This window comes from Sus scrofa, chromosome 7, assembly GCF_000003025.6.
Source record: "Sus scrofa isolate TJ Tabasco breed Duroc chromosome 7, Sscrofa11.1, whole genome shotgun sequence".
NCBI lineage: Eukaryota > Metazoa > Chordata > Mammalia > Artiodactyla > Suidae > Sus > Sus scrofa.
In genome coordinates, this window is record NC_010449.5 from 47,271,980 (window position 1) to 47,295,272 (window position 23,293).

At 48.1% G+C, this 23,293-nt stretch overlaps 1 long non-coding RNA gene across 2 annotated transcripts in view; it reads right to left on the bottom strand.

Moving 5' to 3' along the window:
• The window catches only part of LOC110261711, a 74,144-nt gene that overhangs the window by 46,118 nt on the left and 4,733 nt on the right, over positions 1-23,293 (bottom strand). For both annotated transcript variants that reach the window (XR_002346178.1, XR_002346177.1), the window contains exon 2: positions 22,667-22,724. This is a non-coding gene — a long non-coding RNA (uncharacterized LOC110261711). The remainder of the gene's footprint in view (positions 1-22,666; positions 22,725-23,293) is intronic.

Here is a 23,293-nt window from a genome sequence, read left to right on the forward strand (position 1 = left end):
ACTTGAGTGGATGCATGAATGAATACATGAGTGGAGGTAGTGAAACAGGAATAAGAGCTATGGGAGATCAGAGGAGACGACTCGCTCCTGTTGGCCATGACTAAGGAAGCCTTCGAAGGACAGGGAGGATCTGGACAGGCAGGGGAGCAGATTAGAAAGATCTTGGAGGTGAGATCATAAAGGTGTGCTGGGGACACTGAAAATGCACATGGTAGCCAGAGCAGAAGTTCCCAGAGAGGCAGGAAATGGCCACGTCTGTGAACTGAAGAGCAAGATTTGCTATCATCCGTTCCAAAGGCAAGAGGAAGGCCTTGATGACTTTTGGACGTAATAATTCAAAACTCATGGTCAATGCCAAGTTTTACAATGAAGGCTCCAGGAACGGCTCATCAAAGATAAAGTCTTAGGTGGGAAAGCAGCGATGCCAAGCCATCTAAGGAGGAACGTGTACTCACTTATGCACTTTGGAGGAGGAAGAGCTCTTAGAAACAATCTAGTCAAACTCTCTTATTTGGCAGAAGGAGAAACTGAGGCCAAGAGAAGGGAAGACAGCCAGACAGTGATGGAGGCAGGATGAGACCACAGAGCTCCAGAGACAAGCACCGGGCGTGCCTCCCAGCTACGTACCCCCAGGGCAGCCCAGGCGGGGAGAGAGGGAGAATGGCAGTGATTTGTGGGGGGTTTTTGGTTCGACTCTTCCCAAGGAGATGAGACAAGATGAGACAAGAAAACCCCAAGTCCTTCTGCTAGACATTTAAGGTGTTATGTGGGTTTCAGCCCCAAGGGCTGCATTCTGTAGATCTAGAATTTATCTGACCCACCACCACAGTGGGATCAGAGAAGGTCTTGAATGCCTGTTGAGAGCTGGACCTTTATCAGGCAGAGAAAGGTCTCTGTGGAGAAGGGGAAGGGCAGGGATGGGAAGGCCTGCAGCAGCTGGTAGGGAGCACCCTTGGCAGATTGGGGGCTGGGGTGCTCCCTCCTTGCACAGCCAGGTAGGCCAAAGGGAGCCACCTCCCAACTGGCCTTCTCCAAGAAGAGTTTGATTTCTTTTCCCAGTCCTGAGCTTGTCTCTGCCCTCACACAGTGATAAAATTGTGTTCCTTTCCCAGTGACCAGCCAGCAGTGTGAAGCAGCAATTTAGGAAAAAAAAGCCAGCTGAGTGAATGCAGCATAGACCCATCCAAAGACCAAGATCCATCTTGCAATCTTTGAGGCCCTTGGTGTCTGGCTGAGATGGTACAAAGATATGGGATTGGATGTCTAAGTTTCTGTAGAGGCTCTACCACCAAGCTGCTGTGTGACGCTAGGCAAATGACTCAACCTCTCTGAACCTCACTTTCCTCATCTGCAGAGCGGGGAGGCTGCCACTATCCTCTCTGGGCTTGGAGGGGGATCAAATGAAAGTTCAAGTCTACATAAATACTAGTCACTTTTCCATTTACAGTGTCCCCTGATTGCTCCCCGCAAGTGATCAGTCCTCCTCTGCTGGGCTGGGGATAAGGGGACCAACCAGGAAGCAGTGGGGACTTTTGCAGAAGTGCCCCTGGGCAGCAGATCATGGGGTGTGACCAGTAACTAGGATTCTCAGCGATGAAAGAAAATGGCAGGAAGGAGGGGGAGGGAGGAAGGGAGGAGGGTAGAATCCGTTCACTCAGCTCTCATTTATTTGAGCCTACAGCGTGCCGAGGGCCACGCTGGGCCGGATAAACAAGCCTTTCCTTCACTTCTTGAACAAACCGTTGTTGAAGGACTGGCAGGTTGGCGAACAAGCATTTGGATACAGGATGGAGGTGGACAGAGAGAGGGCTGTGCAGGGTGCCCTGGGTGCAGAGGAGGCAGAGGGTGCTCCAGCCTGGGAGGCACCTCCTGCTCAGTGGCTGTGTGGAATTCTTGGCGGGAGGGGAGGGGAGGCTGGGAAAGTCAAGAAAGACCCTGAATTCCATCAAAGGTTTGGGCTACAGGGATACAGGGAGCTGCTGAGCCCCTTCTAAGAAGGAAAAGGCCAAGCTCAGGTTCTTTTTTTTGTCTTTTTAGGGCTACACCCATGGCATGTGGAGGTTCTCAGGCTAGGGGGTCTTATTGGAGCTACAGCTGCCGGCCTACACTACAGCCACAGCAACATGAGATCCAAGCCACACCTGCAACCTACACCACAGCTCACGGCAAAGCCAGATCCTTAACCTACTGAGCGAGACCAGGGATCGAACCTGCAACTTCATGGTTCCTAGTTGGACTCATTTCCGCTGTGCCATGATGGGAACTCCTAAGCTCAGATTCTAATTGGGCTGCACTTTGGCCAGTGGAATGGAAATGGGGGATGAAGCAAAGATGAAGAAACAGAAGGGGTGGGATGAGAGTCTGGAGACAGGGTGGTTGAGGGGCTGGACTCGGTGACCCCTTGGCTCCCTGGGGTGAGGAAGGGAAGTGGGCACCATGACAGCGGGTATTCACTGCCATAGGAGGTACAGCAGGGGTGGGAAGCAGAGCCTCCTCTAGCTCAGACTCTCCACTTATGAGAAAAGGGTGCCCAAATCAGTCTGGATGGGGTGGGAGGAGGTAGGGTGGACAGGTCACTTCCAAAAGTGTTCCCAGCCCTGCCTTTGGTGCTTCTGTGGCTGTGACTGGATCTCCAGCCTGGAACTTGACCTTTAAAGGTCTAAGCACTGAAGATATTATGGTGATTTTTCCCCCCAGTGGAGGGGGATTCAAAAATAAAAACAAAGCTATAAACCAGAGAACACAAGACTTTCATGGCTAATCAAAATAAAATGGTTTCTTTCTAAATTTCCCCAATGGCAACAGATGGAATCAATATTTGGAAGCTCAGTCTCTTTTGCTCTTTTTGGAGGGTGTGTGGCTTTTGCAGGTACCCTCAGCCTGCCTTGGTTCACCCATTTATTAGGTCACTCGCTCAACCCTGTGGACTTTAGGTTCCAAGTCCTCGGGGGCCCCCTTGCACACCAGGGATGGAAAAGGCTGTAGGAGCCTCTAATGTTCTTCCTGGGTCAGGGGATCCATTGATTCTTCTGTTATCTGGCACCTCCCTTCCCTTATCCTGAAGGCTCAGCAGGTTCATCCTGCTTTGATGCATTATTCAGGGCTCGCCAGGACTGGCCCTCAGCTGATTCCCATCCTGTGACTCACAGAGGCTGGAGCTCAGCTGAGTTCAGGGGAGACCCTGGTGAATAGAAGCTGTCTAGACCTGGACTAGGAACAGGGGAAAGAGAGCTCCTGATGGGGGCCAGCTGTGCTGCATGGACTGCAGGGACCCAGAAGCTTGGGGATTTTATGGCTGGCATGACCTGACACTCCTAGCTTAAATATGGGCAATCAGGGACAGAGGGATGTAAGCGACAAAGCCGAGCCAAGCCAAGAGACCCCAGAGATCCGGGCCACAGCACAGGGTGGCAGCTGGTGCCATATGAGATGCCTGGGGCAAGGCTTGTGCCTGGCACATGGTAAGAGCTCAAAAGGTAATGATAGAACTAAATTCCCACCAGCAGACCTCATTCAGGGTCATCAAAGACTCTCTGACCACTCTGGCCCACCACACTGGGGTTCTGCCTTGCTGATGCTAAAAATCAAAAGTCAATGCAAAGAATGTATACATGTATGTGTAAGTGGGTCACCATGCTGTACAGTAGAAAATTGACAGAACTGTAAACCAGCTATAATGGAAAAAATAAAAATCATTTACATATATATATATATACACACATATATATAAAGTCAATGCATACACTAGCAGCCTGTGGCCCTTTCCTCACCTGGTCCTTCCTGGCCTCAGGCCACACACCTCCAGGAAACCCTTGGTGTTCACTGTCATGTAGCTTCCTCTGCTTTGAGTGTGGTTTGAGGAGCTGTACTGAACAGACCCCAATCAGCCTCGTGGCATGGAATGTACTTGCCTAGATTCTGACTCTCTGTCCTAGTACAACAATGCTGTTCCCCACCCCCCCATCCCCGAAACATGTGGCCTCAGGCAAGCTGCTTAACCCTTCTGAGCCTCCATTTCTTCATCCACAAACAAGGACAAAGAAATAATAGGACCTGATGTTATTGCTCCTAGAGCTGTGTGAGGTTTCAGTGAGAAGTGAGGTGCGCCTGGTACGTGAGAAGCACAAATTCATATTGACTGGATGAATGAAAGAGTGAATCAGTGAAGTGGGGCCTTCCTAGGGCATGGCCTAGAGAAACATCTCCTGGCTGGTGAGGACCAGGAGAATGTGGGCCAAACCCTCTCTCCATCACTAGTGCAACAAGGACCAGCAGGAGAGGGCATAGGAGAGTGTCACAGTGGCAGGAAGACCTCCAGGTCTGGGAGGAGGAGGGCCCTTCCTGGTCCCAAGTAGTGAGGGAGAAGAGAGAGGAGGGTTAGAGACAGGAGCCATGTGAGGACTTCATCATCACCACAAGATTGAATCCCAGGTGCCTAATTTACGTGATAAAGCTCTTTTGGGAGGAAGGGAATAACTTTGGAATTTTAAGAAATGATTTATCCATGAAGAAAGACATTGAGAGACAGAAATAAAGGTGAATGCCCAGTCCAAATGTACCCCCCTCAACAAATGGTCCATCTCCCTGGAAGTTGGTGTTGTCAGAGGCATCTTCACCCCTCCCACCCAGACCCTGCCCTATGGACCCCCACTCAGAAGACATGAGGTGCCCGTCCTCTAGAAGGGGAAAGAGTTCCATGTGCTGCCAGCCCTCACTGGCCAGTTCTTTTAATTCTTTATTCTATGATCTTTGACCCCCCCCCAACTTTTACAAGCTCTAGTCCGTATGGGTCATGGGGTAACATCAAAGAGGCAAGGAGTAGCATGGTTTTGGGGATTTTAGGAGAGTTCATTGCCATCCCAGGATGTAGACTTCCCTTGCCTGGAGCTGTAGGGGACATGTCAGCTGCACTTCATAATCCTGATCCCCCGCCTCCCACCGTTATAACAACCAGGGCTCTACGAGAAGGCCTCAGCATGACATTGTGACCTCCATCCACATTCATTGGGCGATAGCTCTCCTGGGAACTCCAACCTTGACCTTGTAAACTCGTGGGGTCCTATGACACTCGTCTTGATGCCTGAGTGCCAGTTTCTCTAGCCTGATCAACAAGGTCAGATAAATACCAAACTATTACATAAATCCTCCAAGTCAATCAAAGGAAAAGTGAAGGCCAAGCATCCAAGGCGAAACGGGATTAAATGACCTATTACCTGTGGATTCACGTTAATTAAGGGAATAGAAGCTAACAAAGGATTCAGATATGGCCTGATCCAGAAGAAGTGTGGGAAGGAAATGCCTACTCCAGCAGTCTTGTCCTTGGACTCTGACAGGGAAGCAGAGTCTACCTCTGCTATCCCAATTCCACTATAAGCCACCTAAGGTAATGCATCAGTAGCCCCTATACACCATTGTTCTCAGTGTTCTAGGCTTTGTGTGGCTCTGCCCACTCTGGGCTTTGCCATGTGACTTGCTTTGGCCAATGGGACATCAGTAAGTGTGATACAAGAAGAGGTCACCAGCTCCTCTTGGAACCCAGCTTCTCTGCTGTGAGGACCTGGCCATCCTGTTAGAGAGTTAGTGACTACATCTGGAGTCCCCAGAGGGTGAGACACCTCATGAGGAAGATTTCGTGTGGAGGAGAGAGAACCAAGACACTCCAGCCGAGCTCCCAGATAAATTCAGTCACATGAGTGACCCCTGTCAATTCCCCATGAAGCAGAAGAACCAGTCAACCCACTGAATTGCTAGACAGAATAGTTGTTTCAGCTACAAAGTTTTGGGACGGCTTCTTAGGTAGCAATAAATAACCTCAGAGCTTTAGAAAAAATGAGGTGGTGAGTTCTCCATTCCTGAGGCTATTCACTAAAGCCCTGTGAAGGCCAAACTGTGGAGACATGGAGGAGGACATTGGACTAAGATTATAAAACCATCCATCAAAGCTTATTTAAATCATGCAAGCTTTCCATCCTATTGTCTCTATCAACTAGGAAAGCCTTCAAATATGTTAGCTAGGCAGTGAGTAAACTAGTCAAAGCCCAAGACCCAGACTTCCAGGGTTCAAATCCTGTCTCTGCTATTTACTAGTCATGTGACCTCAGGCAAGGTACTCAACACTCTAAGCCTGGACTTCTCCAACTGCAAAATCAGATGAGGTATGGTCTAGTTCTCACAAAGGGGTTATAAAGATAGGATGAAGTTATGTATATAAAGATCTTGGAATGATGGCTATGACAGAGACTTTAGCTCATATTACCCATAATGTTAACACTTGTTATCTCCAGATGGCCTCTCACACAGCAGCACCTCCAAAACCTCTGGTAAAGCCACAAGTCTAGAGAGTCTCAAGAGCTAAGGGGGCCTCCCAGGCTCTGTCAGTGCTAAAACTGTGGCTCCTTCCCTCCTGTCACATACCATACTGCTTCGCACTTCAGTCTTTGTGACTTATTAATTTTCATGTTCTTCTTCTTAAAGAAGAGTCCAAGAACGCAGAGGGGTGTTGGGCCACAACGGCAAAGAGCAGGACACATAGGACTAGGCTGGGACAGTTCCCGCCACATCTCATTAAGAACAACCCCAGAAAGAGAAGTTAAGAAAACAATCCCAGGGAGCTCCCTGGTGATCTAGTAGTTAGGACCTGGCATGTTCACTGCTGTGGCCCAGGTTCAATCCCTAGTCTGGGAATTGAGATCCCACATCAAGCTGCCACAAGCCATGGTCAAAAGAAAAAAAAAGGGAAAAAAGTTCTTAAAAAAAAGAAAACAATCTCATTCACATGGCATCAAAAAGAATAAAATACCTAGGAATAAATTTAACCAAGGAGGTGAAAGACCTGTACACTGAAAACTATAAGACATTAATGAAAGAAACGAAAGAAGACAAAAATTCAGGTTTCCTCCTCTATCCAAAAGTAGAGCATTTTTGTGAAACTTTCATAAGTTGCAGTGACGTAAAGAGAAGAAGCAATTACCTTAGGACACATCTTACTTGGATGTAAAAAAAAATAATCTAGATAAGGTAAGATGCTCACAGACACAGTTCAAAGCTATGATGGCTTGATGCTGAAATGCTGAGTGTAATTCCCAGGGCAGGAGCTTGGTGGTGCCACTCTTGCTACAAAACAAATGCTGAACACTACTTTCACTTCCTGCCTTTTTAAAATAAAAGTGAACAGAATTCCATTGCGGATCAGTAGGTTAAGAACCCGACTAGTATCCATGAGGATGCAAGTTTGATCCCTGGCCTTGTTCAGTGGGTTAAGGATCTGGTGTTGCCGTGAGCTGTGGTGCAGGTCGCGACATGGCTTGGATCCCATGTTGCTGTGGCTGTGGTGTAGGCCAGCAGCTGCAGCTCAAATTCAACCCCTAGCCTGGGAACTTCCATATGCCACAGGTGCAGCCCTGAAAAGCAAGAAAAGAAAGAAAGAAAAAGAAAAGGTGAAAAATTCTCTTCAAATTTCTTTCAGTTAGCAAAAACAGGTACTAATGTAGTAGGTCTTTCATAAAAGCAAAGAAGCATAAAGCAAACTTTCAAAAAGAGATTTACAGGGGATACCTGTAAATGGAAAGAAAATACATTCCTTGTTCATGGATTGGAAGAAAAAACATGGTTAAAATATACATACCATGCAAACCAATCTGAGGACTCAATGAAATCCACATTAAAATTCCAGTGGCATTTTTAACAGAAATAGAACACACAATCCTAAAATTTGCATAAAATCACAAAAAGCCCTGACTAGCCAAAGCAATCTTAAGAAAGAACAGGGCTGAGGCACCACACTCCCTGGTTTCAAACTATATTAAAAAGCTTTAGTAATCAAAACTACATGGTATTGACATGCAAACAGGCACATAATGGAACAGAATAGGGAGCCCAGAAATAAACCACATATACATGTGATCAACTAATTTATAACAAAGGAGGCAAAGATGGGGAAAGGACTGCCTCTTCAATGAAGTATCCTGGTGACACTTGACAGCCACATGCAAAAGAACAAAACTGGACCATATCTTATACCATACCCAAAAAATTAACTCAAAATTGGTCCTCGAACATAAGACCTGAAACCATAAAAGTCCTAGAAGAAAACACAGACAGGAAGCTCCTTGACATTGGTTATGGCAATGATTTTTTGGATTTGACACCAAAAGCAACAGCAACAAAAGCAAGTGGGATTACATCAAACTGAAAAGGTTCTGCACAGCAAAGGAAACCATCACCAAAATGAAAAGCAACCTATTGAATGGGAAAAAAATAATCACATCTCAGAAGGGCTAATAGCCAAAACATATAAAGAACTCCTACAATTCATTAGCAAAAGACCAAATAACCCAATTAAAAAATGAGCAGAGGATCTGAGTAAACACTTTTTTCAAAGAATATAGGTGGCCAGTAAGTACGTGAAAAGGTGCTCAACTTCATTAATCATTGGGGAAATGCAATTTAGAACCACAATGAGATATCTGCTCATATATGTTAACATGACTATTACTGAAAGGACAAGAAACAACACGTGTTAGTGAGGATGTGGAGAAATGGGAACACTTGTGCAGTGTTGGCAGGAAGGTAAATTGGTGCAGCCACTATGGAAAACAGTATGGAGGTTCCTCAAAAAATTAAAAAGAGAACTATCATATAATCCAGCAACCCCACTTCTGGGCATTTATTGGAAGAAATAAAAACACTAATTCAAGAAGATATATGCATCTGATATTCATTGCAGCATTATTTACAACAGCCGTGATATAGAAAAAACCTAAGTGTCCACTGACAGATGAGTGGATAAGAAGTGTGACAGAAAGATAGATATAGATTTGGAAACAGCTATTCCATTACATGCATACACACTGGAATATTGTTCAGCCATTAAAAAAATGGAATCTTGTCATTTGCAACAACATGGATGGAACTTGAGGTCATTATGATAAGTGAAATAAGAGAAAGAGAAAAACCATATGATCTCACTTATATGTGGAATCTATTTTTCAAAAAATAAAAACAACACCAATTCATGTGTCGTAGAGAATAGATTGATGTTTGCCAGAGGTGATGGATGATGGGAAGGGGATGAAATAGTGAAGGTGGTCAAAAGTTACAAACTTCTAGTTATAAACTAAATAATTCCTGTGCATATATTGCATAGTATGGTAACTATAGTGAATAATATTGTATTACATATTTTAAAGTTGCTAAGAGGATAGGTCTTAAAAGTTCTCATCATAAAAACATTTTGTATAGTAGAAAATTGACAGAACACTGTAAACAGCTATAATAAAAATCATTTAAAATTAAAAAGTTTAAAAAATTTTGTAGCTATGTAGGGGGACAAATGTTAACTAGACTTACTATGATCATTTTGCAACATATATAATTATTGAACCATTATGTTGTACACAAGAAACTAATAGAATGTTATATGTCAGTTATACCTTTAAAAAAAAAAAAAAAGGGGACCCTGAACCAAGACACTTGGGGCTCTGGGAAAGATATCTAAGGACCCAAAAGGGGAAACTAGATCAGGAGGAAGCAAGATGATCAGGCATGTTTGTGGGGGCTGGTATTTACTGCCTCCTAACTTCATTCAGTCCCCTAGTGGACTGTAGCCTGCTGATGACCACTCAGAAATAAAGACAGTTTCCAGGTAACTAATAGACTTGGGAGGACAAGAATATCACCGGATAAACTTGGAGGTTCCTTCTAAATTTGGGGCTCCTGTATTCAAAACTGAGAAAATTTCATTTTCAAATTCACTTACTCTCGGAGTTCCCGTCGTGGCGCAGTGGTTAACGAATCCGACTAGGAACCATGAGGTTGCGGGTTCGGTCCCTGCCCTTGCTCAGTGGGTTAATGATCCGGCGTTGCCGTGAGCTGTGGTGTAGGCTGCAGACGCGGCTCGGATCCCGCGTTGCTGTGGCTCTGGCGTAGGCCGGTGGCTACAGCTCAAATTAGACCCCTAGCCTGGGAACCTCCATATGCCGCGGGAGCGGCCCAAGAAATAGCAGCAACAACAACAAAAGACAAAAAAAAAAAAAAATTCACTTACTCTCATAGAGCCAGAATGCTGGAGAAACTAAGCAAAGCTTGCTCTGTGCATGTGTCACATACAGCCTCAAGCTCTTCCCCTAGCTTCCCAGCCCATCCTTCCTGGAAGAAGTCACTAATATGCTTGATTGTATTCCAAGGTGCCGGCAAGGTCATTATTATGAAAAGGTCCTGTACTTGGGCACACCTTGGGGGAGTTCCTCTGCCTCCCTTTGCAGGACAGGCTGACCCTGGTTGTCCAAGCCTGGTCATCTCCTCCATTTCTATCTTAGGCCAGAGCTGTCCAGGTGACTTGGTTTCCTACCCTATGTGCTTGCTGAGGGTGGTATAGTTCAGAAGTGCATGTTGGGTTAAAGCAGTGGGTTTCACATAGGGGACATTTGCTCAAGTCTGGTTATTTGGGGCTGTCATAACTCCGGGGAGGGTGCTACTGCATCCAGTGGGTAGAGGCCAAGGATGCTGCTACATTGCATCCTACAATCACAGGACAGCCCCTCACAACAAAGGCTATCTAGTCCCAAATGTCCATAGTGCCGAGGTGGAGAAACCCTGGGCTAGTGGAAGCAAGAGCTCATGTAGGCAGCCTCCAGAGAGCATGGCCTTAGGGGTTCAGGCCCCCTAAGAATGAAATGGTCCTTATCTCCTGTGGGGCCATAGGGAGCTGAGAGAGCAGCTCAGAAAGCAGGGTAGGATTCAGGTACTCCTGTATCCTGAATCCTAGCCAAAGATGGTTCCACACATAGCATAATTTTCTCTAACAATGTGGCTAGCATGGGGTGAATGGGAAAAATGTTCCCTCTCCATCCTCTAGTATATTGGATTTAAAAACTCACTTTAAAAATATTACCGAAAAGAAAAAAGAAAACATCACAAGGACATTCACTGCAGCACCATTGATACTGAAAAAGATCAAAAACAACCTAAAAGACCATTCGTAGGATCAGATAAATACTACATTCGATAGTGACTGTTACATTCACACAGTGGAATTACATGCAGTGGCTGAAAAGAATGAGGCAGCCCTAGTATCCATCAGAAAGAATCTCTAAGACATATTCAGAATGCCAGTAAGATGCAAAACAATGTGCTTGGTTTCCTAATACTTGTGCCAAAACACATCTGTAAATATTCTATCAATGTATTACTGAATATGCATTGACTCTCTCAGAAAAGATGCATAAGAATCCGGTGCCAGTGATGGTCTGGTTGTCTTTTGGGTGGGGATCTGGGGCCTGGAGGGGGCAGAAAGGGAAGACATTTCTCTTCACTCTACATCAAATCTTTTGAATTTTATATTCTGTTCATATAGTATCTGTTCAAAGATGAATACATGTTATAACATGGTGGATCCTTGAAAACATTGTATTAAGTAAAATAAACCAGACACAAAAGGACACATATTATATTCCACTTACACAAAGTACCTAAAATAGGTAAATTCATGAAGACAAGGTAGAAGGGTGGTTTCCAGGGCTGAGGGGAGGATGGAGAGCTAAGGTTTAAGGGGTACAGAGTTTCAGTTTGGGAAGATGAGAGAGTCCTGGGGATGGCTGATGATGGATGCGAATGCACAACGTGAATGTACTCAATGCTGCAGAGCTGCACACTTAGAAATAATGAAGACGGTACATTTTCTGTCAGGTACGCTTTCCCACGATGAAAAAATACTTGACATAATCTATTTTAAAAATAGATATTTTACAAGTTCATTGTCTAATAATAGTAAATATTTTAGTGTTTGCAGGCCATTTACAGTCTCCATGGCAAGCCACTACTCAATGCGAAAACAGCAACTGCTGACAACACATAAAGAGTGAGTGTGTCTGGGTTACCGAAAAACAGGCAGAGGCCGACCCGATTCAGCTCACTGGCTGTAGTTTGCCAACCTCTGCTCCATGGCTCGCAGTCCCCTTATTTGTAAGATGGGGACAATACTTTTCCTTACTTCATAGAGATGTTGTGGGAATGAAAGGGAGTAACGGGTCGAGGGCTTTGCTCTCTGACTTAGGCACAAGAGGCAGCCACTGAATGTGAGTTATTATTGCTGATGTGGTTGCTGAGGTGGGAGTTAGCACACAGAAGAGGAGGCCGCCTTTACTTAGCACCCATGTGCACATGTAGGGCTGAGTCTTAAAGAGACAGGACTTCATTTTTTTTTCCCTATTTTTTGGCCACCCCAGAGCACATGGCATTCCCAGGCCAGGGATCAGACCCTAGTCACAGTTACAACCCATGCCACAGCTGTGGCAATGCCGGATCCCTCCTTAACCTGCCACACGGGGCTGGGGATCAAACCGGGGTCCCAGAGCTCCCAGGATGCTGCCGAGCCCATTGCACCACAGCAGGAATTCCATTTTTTGTTATTTCTTATAATAACAAAAACATCTCGTGTTGGCAGAGAGCTTTGTGCATTTGGTCCATTGTCTCACTTGTTCTTGATGATTTGTCTCTGGGGTAAATTTCCAGATCAGGAAGCCAGGCCTCTAAGCTCACAGGCGAGATGTGAATCTTCCGCATCTTCTTCCAAAACCTGTGTTCTCAACCAAGGGTCGTACTGCCCACTCCTTCTCCACCCAGTCCCTACTCCCGCCCCGGGAAGCTTGGAAATGTCTGGGGATATTTTGGTGGGACGTTCAAGAATGGAGAGGCACCAGGACCCAGGAATGCTAAATGCTCTACAGTGAATAGGATGAATAGGACGGCCCTGTAAAAGGATTATCTGATCCGAAGCACCAGAGGTGCCCCAGGGAAGAATTCTGCTCCACATCATGCTCCCTGGAACAGCTCACAGTCATATAGGGAGGGGGGCTCACAGGCTCACCAAGAATGCAGAGGGATTAGCACCAGTGGTGGGGGCCAGGGGTGGGGGTGGAGGCGGGCCAGCAAGGTGGCATGGGAGTATGCAGTCAAATCTGCTGGGCGTAGAAGGGACAGCTGGCACAAGTGGCTACATTTTAAGTTCAGTGGATCCTTTAAATGTCCGTCTCAATTTGCCAGAAAGAAACAGTGTGGTATAGGAAAAAGAGCAGTTAGTTCTCTGAGGTTGAAAGCACCAACCAGCTGTGCAACTTGGGGCAACTGAATCGACCTCTCTGGGCTTTGATAGCCTCAGAGTGAAATGAAGATAATGACATGCATCTGTCCCCTTGCAGGGCTGTAGAGAGGATTCAATGAACAACAGAGAGAACGTGCATAGCGCTGTACAAAGGGAAATAATTTTACTAAATGAATCATAAAGCAATTGCCAATAAAATCAAACGCTTCCCTTTTAAACCTTAAATTTGGCTTCCACAGACGGTGCGGAGGGTCCTCCAATAGCCCAGGTGTGAGCTTGCCACCCGCTGGCCCTCCTGCCCAACAAATTGAGATTCAGCTTTGATTGCATTTCCTGCAAAACCGGTCAGCGTGAAAAATGAGCCCAGGAAAGAAGGACCATGCTTCCCATTTGCTGTAACTCCTCGGAGCAGTGGAGACGCCATCCCTATCCAGCCAGATGTTGAGCCAGAGCAGGAGCTGGAACAGCTTGATGGGGTCAACTACCGGTCAGGCCCCACAAGCTGTTTTTCCCCTGGGGGAGGGGAGAGGTTAATAGTTCCTTTGGTCAAAATGTCAGGTTGGAATTAATCTATATAAACGTCAGCCCTGCTCTGTGAGCAAAAATGAGGAGATTCATCATGGCAGAAGGCCTGTCTGCATGACGAGGTTCAGACATTTTATCTATGAATAGCTTTGATTTCTATTTTTCTACCCAGAGACCAGCTGGATCCCCTGCCTCTTTGGATGCAGCTAATCATGGTTCTAGCTCTATGATTTTACTCCTTCTGAAGACTTCCCCAAGCTATCTGCCAGGGTCTGGGAGCTGTATCTCTTGACGCCTGCTTCTCCTTTGTCTTTTGTCAACTCAGCTGAGACATTGACCTACTCTCTAGTTCCAATCACAACAAGAAAAACAATCCTAGAACCATCTCAAAGCAAGAAGAATTTGAGGATGTTTTCCCCAAGCCAACACAGCAGTCAATCTTGTTTTGCAGAAATTAGGTTTGGAGTCAGACTTCTCAGCCTAGAACTTCTACTCCCTCCCTTACTAATGGAGTGAGCTCAGGAAGTCACTGAATCACTGGCTTCAGTGTTTTCACCTGTAAAATGGGGCTGCCAATCTCTACGATAAAGAGCTGCTATGGGGACTAAATTAGATTAGTCCTGTAAATGGTAGGCACATGTTATGTGCTTATTTCAGTTAGAACGCTTAATATGAACTAGTTTAAATAAAAGGAATATGTAGGCTGGCAAAACTGCAAAGCCAGGCAGGGTTTGATCAAGGTCCTGGCTTTCTTTCTTTGCATTCCCTGCTCTGTGTAATTGCTTCCTTTTACATCCAGCTTCCCTCAAGATACAAAATGACGGAGTTCCCGTCGTGGTGCAGTGGAAATGAATCCAACACCAAACCATGAGGACGCAGGTTCGATCCCTGGCCTCACTCAGTGGGTTAAGGATCCAACATTGCCATGAGCTGTAGTGTAGGCTGGCAGCTGTAGAGCTCTAATTAGACCCTTAGCCTGGGAACCTCCATACGGGTTTTAGCGCTGTGGGTGCAGGGCCCTAAAAAGACCAAAAAAAAAAAGATTACAAAATGACTACCACTGTTTTGGGTGTCTACCCTCTGCAACATCCAGAAGAAGAAAATCCTTTTTCTTGGACCTTTGAACAAAATATTGTTCACTTTGCTTATAACACATAACGGCAAGTACTTTCTCTCTTTTTTTTTTTTTTTTTTGTCTTTTTAGGGCCGCACCCACAGCATATGGAAGTTCCCAGGCTAGGGGTCAAATCAGAGCTACTGCTGCTGGCCTACACCACAGCCAGCAGGATCCTTAACCCACTGAGCGAGGCCAGGGATCAAACCCACGTCCTCATGGATCCTAATCAGGTTGGTTAACCACTGAGCCATGACAGGAACTCCCTCAAGTACTCTCTTCTGAACCAATCGTTGTGTCTGGGGCTATGCCTTGCCCTGACTGGCTTAGGCTTAGGTGGCAGAGGGGTGGGATTACATTCAGCATCCTGAAGGACCCTGAGATCTAGGCTCATCTACATGGGATCCTGCTTCTTCATATTTGTGTCCCCAAAGCCTATTTGACAACAAGGAGATGCTCACTAAGAGCTTGTTGAATAAGTGATGATCACTGAATGATGATTACAACATCTAAGGTGAGAGGATGTATGTGGTTAGAACATCTTATTCTCTGAACGAGCTGCCCAGACAGTGGTAATTTCCCAGATACTCTCTTCAATGAAAACCCAAATTATAAATGTCAACCTTCACCTTTCCCCAGAGAACAGACTGCTTCTTCCAGTAACACCAGGGAAAGCCTAAATAACAGCCCCCCCATTGCTGGGACCTCCTGAACTGCCTTTATCCAGCTCACTCTAGCAGGGAGCATGGAAATCAAAAGTCCAGTTCCACTTTCAATCATTGGATCCAATAAAGAATATTAAATTTATCCTTAAATAGCTTTTTAAAAAATGGTTTAATGGAAATGAGGAAATTGAGGTTTGAAAGGGCAAGGCTTAAAAAAAAATTTTTTTTTTTAATTCGAGGGTGTGGGGGCCAAACCCCAGGCAGCCTTCCTAGGGGATATTTCCTCTGCTAGCACAGAGGTCTGGGCAAGGAGAGGGTATGGTGTTTCCATGGAGCAGAGCCACCGTGAAACAGCAATTCCCCACCTTTGAGAGATCCCCTGTCCCGGGCCCAGCTGGGCACCCAGCATGGGAGGAGAGGGGAGGCAGTAGCACCAGGCTGCCCAGCATTCAGCCTGGGCTGTCCCATACCTCCTCTGCCAGGACTGAGGAGCAGGATGGCCATTCAATGGTGCCCTGAGCTGGGTGGCAGTGAGGGGACCTCAAACCAGTAACTCCAACATATCCCTGCAGTTCAGACCCACATATCCTGCTGGTAGTTGCCTGACTGGCCCACTGTGTCCTCAAACTCCCCATATCCAAAGACAGACTCATACCTTGCTCCTGCCTGCTGCTCCCCGCCTCCAGTGTCTAATCTGCACCACCCCTCCAGCACCCCCAAACTTCAGGCATCATCCTAGACCGCCACCCTATTCCCATCTGCCAAGGCCATTGCTTACCAAGACCTATGAATTCTATCATCACAACATCTTTTGGTTTTCTCGCCTATGAAAGCTTCCCCACCCTCTCTCCCTGAATTGGTCTTTCTGGCTCCAGTCTCACCTCCTCCAGTCTTCTCTCCATGGGGTCACTGGATCTGGGCTTCTAGCACACAGATCATATCCTGCACATCACCTCCTCCCAAATCTTCACTAGCTCCCCATTGCCCACAGAAAAAAGCCCATACTCTACCAGACACCCGAGGCCCTTGGCTGTCATTGTATCCTTGCTGACAGGGCATGAGGCGCCCTATTTCCCCATTTCCTGCTTTCCCCTGCCTGCTCTGGACACCAGGCCTGCCTTTACCGTCTCTTCCTCCCAAATCCTACTATTTTCCAGGTTCAGTGCTGCCTCTTTCAGGGCACCTCCCTGGGAGGTGAGTGGGCAATTGTCACCTCCTTTTGCAGCTGCCCTTTGCTGGTATCTCTATTTCTATGTTCTTTTTGTCTTTTTCTAGGGCCACACCCGAGGCATATGGAGGCTCCCAGGCTACGGGTCAAATCAGAGTTGTAGCTGCCAGCCGCAGCCGCGGCCATTGCCACAGACACAGCAACACGGAATTCGAGCCACATCTGCGACCTAAACCACAGCTCACAGCAATGCCAGATCCTTAACCCACTGAGCAAGGCCAGGGATGGAACCCACATCCTCATGGATGCAGGTCAGATTCATTTCTGCTGAGCTACCACAGGAATGCCGCTATTTCAAAACATCTTTCATTTTGCCCAGGGCAGCGAGGAGGACAATGATCAGCCACCATATTAAGCATTTACATTTGCACCAGGCATTGGCCAGGGGAATGTCCATGCAGGATCTCATCTAATCGGCACAGCCAGAAGGGGTGGTTTCATCCCCATTTCACAGTCAGGAATCTGCAGCTCAGAAAGGAGATGTGCTTTGCCCGAGCACATGAAAGCAAGTTCCCTCCTGCATCTTCTAACTCTGAGTCCACCTTCCTGGGCAAGGCAGTCTTAGAGTAAGTGAACCCTCTGGAAACACATCTGCTCTCTGTTTAATTTAAAGGGCCCTTGAGTCCGAAGCCGGCTGGCTGAACGGTGCCCGCGATCACTAATTCAGGTTCACTCTCCCTCCCAGTCCCTGTCCTCAGGCCGAGGGGTGAGCAGTTCTGCATAATTTCCTGAATGTCACCAAACGCATCTGTCACTTTCGGAGCTTCCCAAACGCCATCGTGGGAGCGCCCAGAGAGGCTTTGAGCCATATGGCCAAGAAGCCCCACTGTGAAATCCATTACTGCTTTCCACTAACTGGCTTCAAAGCATGAATGGGAAGAGCTTCCTCCTTGCTTGTCCTCCTCTCCACGGGGAACTCATCTCTTTTGAAATGCCTCCCTGCCCTCTGATGGCCTGGGCCGCCTTGGCGAGGCAGACAGGCGGCTCAGTGAAACCTTTCTCTTCAGACACATGAATAATTGTGACAAGAGTGAGTTTTGAGATATTAGCCCATGTTTTTCTCTCCTTCCTGTCCTTCCTCCTCGTCCAGCTTGGACCCCACTGCTCATGTGGGGGTGGGGGGTGGGGTCGGGGGCGATGTGACAGAGTGGAGAGGGGAAGGCAAGGACAGAGGGAGAATGCCTGGCCCTCCAGCACAGCATTTCCTGCCACCCCATCATCCCAGGAAAGAGCTCCCTGGTGGGTCTAGGACCATCCTGGGCCACAGATCAGAAATGACGGACAGAAAAGATGTCAACCTGGGTGGAAGGATGACTGAGGAATGAGGTGTCTCCCCCCAACCCAAGCTCCCTGACTTTGCATAAGACCACAGGACAGAGGCACAGCTGACTGCCCAGGAAAGGGGATGTTGTGTTTTAGAAGTTTAAATCTTGCACTTAAGAAGAAAAAGGCCAGGGACACTTGTGCACCTGAGCCCTGGATGGATGCAATAGCCTAAAGAGGGAGCACATACTAGTGCTGGGGCCCTGCATTAGGCACTTTGGATCCATTCTCTCTGACCTCCCCAGCAACCTCCATGTGAAGATGAGTCAGAGACCACAAGGCGGGTGATGGTGAAGGAGAAGCAAGTACTTAGAGTCTGAGATTGGGCTGGGAACCAGGCCAAGGACCCACACCTCTCTCCTTCTGAGCACTGTGCCAACCAGCTCCCCACAGGCCAAGGGCCAGAGCCAGAGGAGTGGACATGGAGCATAGCCCCTCCCAGGGTCACTATGCTATTGCCAGAACTTTCCCTATGGAGGGACTTTTTGTACTGAGTGCTTCTACCCCACTGGGCCTGGAAGCACCTTCCGTGGCTGGAATCCTGTGATTGTCACAGTGGCCTAAGATGACTATGCCCATTTTCCACAGGGTGCAAGGGAGGCTGGGAGAAGATGTAGGAGCCTGGGGTGGGGAGCCCGAGGGAGAATGAGGGGCTGGGGAGGGGTGAGAGGAGGGCCTCTGCTGATGGCCAGCTGTCTCAGCTGGTGGGTCAGGACCCAATTCAGATATTATCCTCTGAATGGGGCCACCCATCCAGGAGACCCCTGGGCTGGGGGAGATGGAGCTGCAGTCCAAAGAAGTCATTTCTTTTTTTTTTTTTTTTTTTATCTTTTTAGGGCTGCACCCACAGCATATAGAGGTTTCTAGGCTAGGGGTCCAATCGGAGCTGCAGCTGCTGGCCTATACCATAGACACAGCAATGCCAGATCCGAGCTGAATCAGCAAATTATGTCATAGCTCATGGCAAAGCCAGATCCTTAACCCACTGAGTGGGGCCAGGGAGTGAACCCACATCGTCAAGGATACTAGTCTGGTTCTTAACTCACTGAGCCACAATGGGAATTCCCAAAGAAGTGATTTCTGGGGCACTTCCCAAGGCAGAAAGACTTACCAAGGCACCCCACAAAACAGGAAACCCAACATTTAGCTAATGGAACACTGACAAAACCTGCTAAATTTGCCAGGCCCTGAGTAATTCAGACGGAGCCAGGCCAATGCATTATTAAAAAAAAAAAAAAAAGACATGCATCTCCCTGCCAAAGCACTGAAGTGTAACATAAATTGTTAGTGGTGGTTTCATGGGGACATGGAGGAGGCATTTATGCAACACATCATGTGACACAATGTCCCCCAAATCTCCTCTAAACACGGCTCACCACAAGCCCGGTCCTGCCAGGGGTTGCCCAAACCTCTAGCCCTCTTTTCTCCTGCTCCTCTCAAAACTGAAGCTGTACCCTATGTTCTTTACCCCACCCTCCCCTTCCTGGAGGGCCTCCCTGATTTCCCAGAGCCCCCCTCCCTGACCCTCTCCAGGGACTTCCATAACTTCCTCAAATGGATCAATCTGGCCTCTCTGAGCTTGTCCAAGGCTGCATCTCAACCGTTCTCCCTTTACGACACAAGAGAGGCCGAGAGCCCGCAAGCAAGGAGTCCTCCCCTTAGAGACGGGGGTAGAGGTGATTGCAAGGACTGGGTTATGATTTTCTTCCCTGACCTACCTGTTTACCTGGGCAGCACTGAGCCCTGGTCCTGGAAAGATGCCAGGACCAGCTCCCTGGAGTGCCAGAGCAAATGGGGCCCAGGGAGCCTCGGCTCAGAGCCCTCGCATCCTGCTCTGTGGCCACTCCCACCCTGACCACTGGCTCTTCCTGTCCTCCTCAGGCCGCCCTGCTGCCCTGGCCAGTCCTGCCTCAGCCTGTCCAGGGAGGCCCCTAGGAGGCTCACCCCTTCCAAGGGGTCCTGAGAAGTCCAACATTCAGAGTCCAGCTGGGGTTTTGGAGCAGCCAGGAAGCTGATGTGGACAGGGCTGGCTCAGGCTGGAATGGTAGGCCAGGTAGGCCGGGTCTGGCCCTCAGGAGTGCCCTCTCCCCACTCCTGGCATCCTCTTGACATCCAGCCCCCGGATCCCATCCTCACGCGGCCAGGGCAGTGGATTTCCACTACTGAGCTGGGGGGGAGCAGTGGTCAGAGCTGCAGACACCCTGCAGATCATTAGCGAGTCCAACTCACTCGGGTGACTCAGGATGGGGATGCTGAGGCCCGAGGAGGTCAGGGACCCTCTCAAGGTCACGTCGCCTGAGAGAAGGAGCCAGAACCAAGATCTCCTGGCTTCTAGACTAGTGTTTTCCCCACAACACAATTTCTAAACTATGGCGGGGGCAGAGGGTGGGTGTTGTTGAACCGAGTGAACTTGAACATGCAAATTGTGGGTCCTCTCCTGGGTTATTTGCATTTTAAGTGACTTAAAGAAAATCCATGGAGACAGAAAGCAGACAGTGGTAGCCAGTGTCTGGGGTCGAGGACTGGGGAGGGACCATTTCAGGGGATCCTGGTTTCCAAAAGTCCTGGAGCTGGGTAGTGACAATGGTTGCACAACACAGAATATACTTCATGCCACTGACTTTATAGACTTTAAAATGGCTGAAATGGTCAATTTTATGCTATGTGTATTTTTACTACCTCTGCCCTCCATATACATGGGTTCTGAATCCACAGATTTGACCAACCATGGATCAAAAATATTTGGAAAAAAAAAATTCCAGAAAGTTCCAAAAAGCAAAGTTTGTGTTTGCAACTATTTATATACCATTCACATTGTATCAACAACTGTTACATAGCATTGACAGTGTGTTAAGTATTTTAAGTAATCTAGAGCTGATTTAAGGTACATAGCGGGGTGCGTAGGTTATGCGCAAACAAAGGACTTGAGTGTCCTCAGATTTTGATATCTGTAGGGGTCCTGGGACCAATCCCCCATGGATACGGAGGTTCACCTGTACAAGTTTTTAGACATCTGTTTGACCCCAGTAAGTAACACCTGTTGTGTGGCAAGGCCAGGAGTTTGTTACCCTTTGTCCAATTTCTCCTCCTTCCATCCTCCCCAGATGTGTGCTAGGGGCCTTTCTGGGTTAAGGGAGCCCTCCACCCCATGTTCAGAAAGGCCAAAAATCGGAGTTCCCGTCTGGTGCAGTGGAAACGAATCTGACCAGGAACCATGAGGTTGCAGGTTCAATCCCTGGCCTCGCTCAGTGGGTTAAGGACCCAGCATCACTGTGAGGTGAGATGTAGGTGGCGGACATGACTGGGATCCCACATTCTGTGGCTGTGGCTGGCAGCTGTAGCTCTGATTAGACCCCTAGCCTAGAAACCTCCATATGCCACAGGTGTGGCCCTAAAAATACAAAAGACAAAAAAAAAAAAAAAAAAAAAAAAAAGAAAGAAAGGCCAAGAATCTACCCAAGATAATGCTAAGAAACAAAACACTAAAGCTGCTCCTGACAACATGTCCAAACATCCAGGAAGAGGAGCAAACAGAGATCAAACCAGCCGGTCACTCTCCGGGGCACTCCCGGCTCAGTGCAGAGAGGGTAAAGCTTTCTCCCAGCCGAGGACAGTAGCAGCCATGGAGCAGGCTGGGGGCCACCATCCCCCCCACTCTGCCATTGGCCACCCTACTTCCCAGCCGCACCCCTTCCTCCCCACGAGCCCCCTTCCCTGCCCTCCTTGAAACACTGCTTCCAGCCGCCTCCTCTCATCTCACCCAGCCCCCTGGCTGAGTTCTCGCCCTTCTTATTAGGAAAACACCAGGGCCGTGACGATTTGTACGCATTTGTCTGCTTTTATAAAGGTTGACGTAGTAGATAGTTTCCCACACATTTACAGTCTCAGTTTAAAGGGTAAATCAGTGTATGTGTGTATGTGAGGGGTGTGAGTGCTGTTCCGTTTTAATCCCCTCCCTGAACCCCCATAGCGCCCAGACCGTGTCCTGAGCACAGTCAGTCATCTGGCAGGAAGGTGGTGCTCAGGCTGGGGTGGGGGTCTCTGCCCCTCAGCCCCATAGTGCTGGGGGCTGGCAGGTGTCCCCATAGGGTGGGTGGGGCTTCAGGGCAGACAGAGGCCTCTGGTCACCTCTAGCCCTGACCTCATGGAAGCTCTGCCAACACCCTGTAGAAAGGACCCCATTGGAGCCCATTCTCCCCAACTCCATTTGGGGAGAGAAGGACACAAGGGGAGAGGTTTAATTTCTCCAGCTTATTGGCCATCAGCTCTGGGTGGCCAGACCTTGAAGTCCCAGGCAGTGCAGGGATGAGGAAGCTGCTATGGGCCTTGCCGAGGCCTGCCTCCGAGGAACTGACCACCTGGGCTGGGAGGGGGTTGTTCCCCCGTGAGACTCAGAGACACACACAACGTCAAATAGCGAGGTGGGTGGAGTGGGGTGGCTGAGGCCCGGAGAGGGGAATGTGTCAAGGCTTCCACAGTGAAGGGGGCACCTGTGACCACCCCCCAGGAGACCCTCAGGCACATGTCCCTTTGTAGCCCCAATTTAGGGCAGTGTTGAGCCACTGCCCCTCCACTTCCCTAAAGCATCCCTAGGTGGTCAGCTATCCTGGTCAAGGGATTGAGTAGCCCAGCAACCCTTAGCTTAGTTTCCTGTAGCTTCTATAACAAATTACCACCTACTGAATGACTTAAAACAACAGAAATTTGCTTACAGTTCTGGAGGCTGGGAATCTGAAACCAAGATGTCAGTCAGCAGGGCCACGCTCCCTCCTATGAGATAACAAAACAAAAAAAAATATGTATTGGTCTCCATTTCCAGCTCCTGACACCTTATAATTTCCTGGATGACAGGAGTCTCTTTTATTGTAATGAGGGGACTCTGGGTGGGGTCCTGGATGGCTCCCTGGGGAGGGGGGTTGGTCACCAGAAAGAACCAGCCTCGATTAGAATGGTGGGTTTCTCAGCCCCACTGCCTGTTCTCCAGAGAGCGGAGAAGGGCTGGAAATCAAGTTAATAATTGATCAGGCCTGTGCGATGAAGAGTTCATAAAAATCCCAACAGGAAGGGGCTCGGGGAGCTTCCACATTGATGAACACAGGCAGGTGCTGAGAGAGTGGGGCCCAGAGGGGGCATGGATGCTCTGTGCCCCTTGCCCTGTGCATCCCCGTACTGGGAGGGTGACACCCCAACTCCACGGGGACAGAAGCTCCTGTACACCAGACACCCCCCCCCCTCAACTTGACTGTCTATCTGCATCTTTTACCATATCCTCTAATAAACTGGGAACCATATGCTAGTGTTTCCCTGCATTCCATGAGCCGCTCTGGCAAATAATCAAA